We start from the raw sequence: 6,986 nt of genomic DNA on the forward strand, positions 1-6,986 counted from the left end.
AGAAGGCTGGCGGCGGCTCGAGAGCTGCCATGATCCTAAGGATGACAATGCTGAGTAAAAGCAGCTACCATTGTCCTTGAAGTGTCCGACCAACAGAAATTCTCCATCCGTTCATCCATTTTCCGAAGAAAAAGGGTCGCGGGTGTGCTGGAGCCTATCCCAGCTATCTTCTAATATCTAATATCACTCCCCCCAAAACTCCAATGCTGCTAAAGTCAAATAATTCAACAGTCAAACAACCAAAAGTCTAAAGTCAAAAACCTCAAATCAAGCACCTCAAAAGTCATATTCCACAAAAGTCAAATAATTCAATCCCAAAAACACACACTTTCAAAGTCCAACAGCTCAAATGTCAAATGCCCCAACAGCCATCCATCCATTTTCTGAGCCGCTTCTCCTCACTAGGGTCGCGGGCGTGCTGGAGCCTATCCCAGCTGTCATCGGGCAGGAGGCGGGGTACACCCTGAACTGGTTGCCGGCCAATCGCAGGGCACATAGAAACAACCAACCATTCGCACTCGCATTCACACCTACGGGCAATTTAGAGTTGTCAATTACTCCACCATACCAATACAATGCATGTTTTTGGGATGTGGGAGGAAACCGGAGTGCCCCGAGAAAACCCACGCAGGCACGGGGAGAACATGCAAACTCCACACAGGCATGGCCGGGGATTGAACCCAGGACCTCAGAACTGTGAGGCAGACGCTCTAGCCAGTCGTCCACCGTGCCGCCTGCCCCAACACTCCGAAAGTAAAACACCTCAAAAGCAAGACGGCTCAAAAGTAAAATACCTCAATAGCCAGACGCCTTGAATGTCAAACGACCAAAGTCATCCTTTAATACTGATTTTGGTCGCCAGCCCAACAAACATTTTTATAGCACCTCATATCTCAATATCTTAATTGCACAACTCAAATGTGTCTAGAGAAGGGCGGGAGAGCTATTAGTTTTCTAGGTCTAGGTATCATATCAATTATGAAATATTATCAAAGATGAAATCATAGACAAGAAAAGGAATGATGTCATGTGCTTGTGATTATTTTAGCATCAGAATCAGAATCATCTTTATTTGCCAAGTATGTCCAAAACACGCAAGGAATTTGTCTCCGGTAGTTGGAGCCGCTCTAGTACAACAGACAGTCAATTTACAGAACACTTTGGAGACATAAAGACATTGACAAAAAACAATTGTGCAAAAAGATGCAGAGTCCTCTAGCACTTAGTAGCAGTTCGAATGACTAATATTGCAATAGTCCGGTGCAATGACCATTGTGCAAAGGGCGCTGAGACTTCAAGGAGTGTATGCGGTTTAAAGTGACGAGTAGTGCGATCATCTGGGACAATGTCGGTTGTGCAAATGTTACAGATACTCCTCAATCAGTGTGCAAATGGAGCAGATGCTACTCTGCATGAGTGGCCAGTATATGCAAATAGTGCAGCATGGCGAGACAACTACAGTGAGTGCACGAGTCATACATAATTGGCCCCACAGAAATGTGACAACGAACTCAAGTCAAAAAATTGCCAGCTTGTTGTAATGGAATTATAGGTTAGGTGTTTAAGAAGTTGATCGCAAGAGGGAAGAAGCTGTTGGAATGTCTACTAGTTCTAGTTTGCGTTGATCGGTAGCGCCGACCTGAGGGAAGGAGCCGGAAGAGCTGGTGACCGGGGTGCGGAGGGTCCGAGAGGATTTTGCACGCCCTTGTCTTCGTTCTGGCAGCGTGCAAGTCCTCAATGGTGGGTAGGGGGGTACCGACAATCCTTTCAGCTGTTTTGATTGTCCGTTGCAGTCGGAGTTTGTCCTTTTTTGTAGCAGCACCAAACCAGACTGTGATGGAAGAACACAGGACCGATTCGATGACCGCTGTGTAGAACTGTCTCAGCAGCTCCGGTGGCAGGCCGTGCTGTCTCAGAAGCCGCAGGAAGTACATCCTCTGCTGGGCCTTTTTGAGGACGGAGTTGATGTCGGTCGCCCACTTCAGGTCCTGAGAGATTGTAATTCCCAGGAACTTGAAGGTCTCGACGGTTGACACAAGGCAGCTGGACATCGTGAGGGGCAGCTGTGGCGAAGGATGCCTCCTGAAGTCCACGATCATCTCTACAGTCTTGAGCGTGTTCAGCTCCAGGTTGTGTCGGCCGCACCACAGCTCCAGCCGCTCCGCTTCCTGTCGATATGCAGACTCGTCACCGTCCTTGATGAGGCCGATGACAGTGGTGTCATCTGCAAACCTCAGGAGTTTGACAGTCTGATTCGCTGAGGTGCAGTCGTTCGTGTAGAGGGAGAAGAGCAGCGGAGAGAGGACACAACCTTGGGGCGCCCCGGTGCTGATGCTGCGTGTGGATGAGGTGGCCTCTCCCAGCCTGACCTGCTGTGTCCTGCCCGTCAGAAAGCTGTAAATCCAGTGGCAGATGGCAGGTGAGACGCTGAGCTGGAGAAGCTTGGTTGAAAGGAGTTCAGGGATGATGGTGTTGAACGCTGAGCTGAAGTCCACGAACAGGATCCTCGCGTCGGTCCCTGCACTGTCGAGGTGTTCTAGGATGAAGTGCAGTCCCATGTTGACTGCATCATCCGCAGACCTGTTCGCTTGGTAGGCAAACTGCAGGGGGGTCCAGCAGGGGACCTGTGACACTCTTGAGGTGGTCCAGCACGAGACGTTCAAAGGACTTCATGACCACAGATGTCAAAGCGACAGGCCTGTAGTCATTCAGACCAGAGATTGCAGGTTTCTTGGGGACTGGAATGATGGTGGAGAGTTTGAAACAGGATGGAACTTCGCACATTTCCAAAGATCTGTTGAAGATCTGAGTGGAGACTGGAGCGAGCTGGTCCGCGCAGACTTTGAGGCAGGATGAGGACACATTTAAGATAGCGGACTTGGGTTAGACCAAATGGGAAGATGGCTTGCTAAAAATTTTTAGTGTTTAAATATACAATTTTTAATTCTCTTTAGTTTTATGTGTCACTTTCACAGTAAACTTAGTAATAAATAATGTAATAAACAAACATATAATAAATACATATATATGAATACATATATATGAATATATATGTATTTATTTGACGTAAAAGATTATATTTGTTAATTATATATTTTAACTATTTATTTATTTAACCTAATGGCCATGATGTCCGTATAAAAAAATGTCTTGCTCAGCCTTGGATTGAACAAGTGCAGATAATTAGTGCATTCCTGACATCTAGTGGTCGAGAGGGACTAGTGCAAGGGCTTGAGTCGAGCTAGTAGTGCATTTTTTTAATTTATATATATTTTTTTAAATGTTTTTTTTGTGAAGTGAATTAATAAAATTAAGGGCAGTGATTTAGTGGTTCGCACATCTGCTTCACAGATCTAAGATTGAGGGTTCGAATCTGGTCTGCGGGCTTCCAGTGTGGACATTACATGTTTAGTGTTTTCATGCATCCTCCCACAATCCAAAAACATGCATGTTAGCTTGTTTGTTGATATATGCCCCGTGATTGGCTGGCGTCCAGTCAAGCGTGTACCCCACCACAATAGTCCGCTGTGATAGTCTCCAGCTCACCTATGACCCTAATGACGATAAGTGCGATTAAAAAAGGATAGATTTATTCATACAGATAATTAAAAATGTAAAGATTTAATTAAAATCTGAAATATTTTGCCCAAAAAATGAATAATTGTGAGAACAATAAATAAATAGTAGTCTTCATTATTAAATACAAGTACAGTTGTTAGTCATAAAATGTCTATGGAGTTTTTCTGTGGCAAAATTCCATTGCTAAAAAAATGTGTACTTTTTTTCTTAACTTTTGGAAAATATGTTTTGTATTTTTTATTAAACTATGAAAATATCTGGTATTGTAATACCCAATAAATTGAGTAATCAGTCCATCCATCCATCCATCCATTTTCTTCCGCTTATCTGAGGTCGGGTCGCAGGGGCAGTAGCTTTAGCAGGGAAGCCCAGACTTCCCTCTCCTCAGCCACTTCATGTAGCTCTTCCAGGGGATCCCGAGGCGTTCCCAGGCCAGCCGGGAGACATAGTCTCTCCAGCGTGTCCTGGTTCATCCCCAGGGTCTCCTCCCTGGTGGGACGTGCCCGGAACACTTCACCAGGGAGGCGTGTAGGAGGCATCCTAATCGGATGCCCGAGCCACCTCATCTGGCCCCTCTCAATGCGGAGGAGCAGCCCCTCCCAGATGACAGAGGTTCTCACCCTATCTCTAAAGGAGAGCCCGGACACCCTGCGGAGGAAACCCATTTTGGCCGTATCTGAGATTTTCTTTCAGTCACGACCCACAACGTGTGACTATAGGTGAGGGTAAGAATGTACAACCCCAATTCCAATGAAGTTGGGACGTTGTGTTAAACATAAATAAAAAATGAATACAATGATTTGGAAATCATGTTCAACCTATATTTAATTGAATACACTACAAAGACAAGATATATAATGTTCAAACTGATAAACTTTGTTTTTTCGCAAATAATCATTAACTTAGAATTTTATGGCTGCAACACGTTCCAAAAAAAAGCTGGGACAGGTTGCAAAAAAGACTGAGAAAGTTGAGGAATGCTCATCAAACACCTGTTTGGAACATCCCACAGGTGAACAGGCTAATTGGGAACAGGTGGATGCCATGATTGGGTATAAAAGGAGCTTCACTGAATTGCTCAGTCATTCACAAGCAAAGATGGAGCGAGGTTCACCTCTTTGTGAACAAGTGTGTGAGAAAATAGTCGAACAGTTTAAGGACAATGCTCCTCAACGTGCAATTGCAAGGAATTTAGGGATTTCATCATCTACGGTCCATAATATAATCAAAAGGTTCAGAGAATCTGGAGAAATCACTGCATGTAAAACCAACATTGAATGCCCTGTGACCTTTGATCCCTCAGGCGGCACTGCATCAAAATCCGACATCAACGTGTAAAGGATATCACCACATGGGCTCAGGAACACTTCAGAAAACCAATGTCAGTAAATACAGTTCGGTGCTACATCCGTAAGTGCAACTTGAAACTCTATTATGCAACGCAAAAGCCATTTATCAACAACACCCAGAAACGCCGCCGGCTTCTCTGGGCCCCGAGCTCATCTAATATGGACTGATGCAAAATGGAGAAGTGTTCTGTGGTCCGACGAGTCCACATTTCAAATTGTTTTTGGAAATTGTGGAGTTTACATCATTGCAGACGCTGCACCGATCCGCGTGTCAATCTTCTGTTCCATTCTTCTCTCACTCGTGAACAAGACCCAGAGATTCTTGAACTCCTCCACTTGGGCCAGGATCTCATTCCCGACCTGGAGAGGGCACTCCACTCTTTTCTGACTGAGGACCACGGTCTCAGAATTGGAGGTGCTGATTTTCATCCCAGCCGCTTCACACTCGGCTGTGAACCGCTCCAGTGAGAGTTGGAGCTCACGGCTTGATGAAGCCAACAGAACCACGTCATCTGCAAAGAGCAAAGATACTATACTGAGGCCACCAAACCGGACTCCCTCTATGCCTCGGCCTGCGCCTAGAAATTCTGTCCATAAAAGTTATGAACAGAATTGGTGATAAAGGGCAGCCTTGGTGGAGTCCAACCCTCACTGGAAATGAATCCGACTTACTGGGGGAAATGCAGACCAAACTCTGGCACCGGTCGTACAAGGCCTGAACAGCCCGTATCAGGGGGTTCGTTTCACTATACTCCCAAGCACCCCCCACAGGACTCCCCAAGGGACACTGTTGAAAGCCTTCTACAAGTCCACCAAACACGTAGACTGGTTGGGCGAACTCCCATGTACCCTTGAGGACCATGCCGAGTGTGTAGATCTGGTCCACTTCATGGCCAGGACAAAAGCCACACTGCTCCTCCTGAATCTGAGATTCGACTTCCCGGCGGACCCTCCTCTGCAGCACACCTGAATAGACCTTACCAGGGAGGCAGAGGAGTGTGATCCCTATGTAGTTGGAACACACCCGCCGGTCCCCTTTCTTAAAAATGGGGACCACAACCCCAGTCTGCCAATTCAGAGGCATTGCCCCAATGTCTGCGTGATGTTGCAGAGGCGGGTCAACCAGGACAGCCCCACAGCATCCAGACCCTTCAGGAACTCTGGGTGAATCTCATCCACCACTGAGGCCTTTGCTACTGAGGAACTTTTTAACCACCTCGGTGACCTCAACCTCTGAGATAGGAGAGCCCTGATTCCTCCCAGTCACGCCCTTCCAGACCTCACTGTCATTGCCCACGTGAGCATTGAAGTCCTCCAGCAGAACGATGGAGTCCCCAGCGGGAGTGCTCTTCAGCACCCCCTCCAAGGACTAAAAAAATGGGTGGGAAAAGGGTGGGTACTCTGTACTGCTGTTTGGTGCATCGGCGCAAACAACACTCAGGAACTGTCCCACCACCCGAAGGCGGCGGGAGGCTACCCTCTCATTCACCGGGGTGAACCCCAATGTACAGGGGCTGAGCCGAGGTTAAATGAGTATACCCGCACCTGCTCGGGGCCTCTCACCGTGGACAACTCCAGACGGGAAGAGAGTGCAACCCCTCTCGAAAGGACTGGTACCAGAGCCCAAGCTCTGTGTGGAGGCGAACCCGATAATATCTAGTCAGAACCTCTCAACCTCCCACACTAGCTTGGGCTCCTTCCCTGCCAGAGAGGTGGCGTTCCACATCCCTAGAGCCAGCTTGTGTAGCCAGGGATCGGATCGCCAAGGTCCCTGCCTTCGGCCACCTCCCAGCTCACACTGCACCCGACCTTTATAGCCCCTCCCACAGGTGGTGAGCCCATGGGAAGGGTCTGGTCCCTCACCTAGGACCTGTTTGCCATGGGTGACCCTGCCAGGGGCATAAAGCCCCAGACAGCTTAGCACCTAGGATTCATGTTATATTAATTAAAATTTAACACCAAAGAATAATTATTTTTGACTGAGTAAAGCTTTCATAAATAATTATTCTTGGAAATTTTCAGTTTTATTCTGTGGTAAATTGTAATTATTATAACATA

The sequence above is a fragment of the Phycodurus eques genome, chromosome 4 (genome assembly GCF_024500275.1).
Source record: "Phycodurus eques isolate BA_2022a chromosome 4, UOR_Pequ_1.1, whole genome shotgun sequence".
Taxonomy (NCBI): Eukaryota; Metazoa; Chordata; class Actinopteri; order Syngnathiformes; family Syngnathidae; genus Phycodurus; species Phycodurus eques.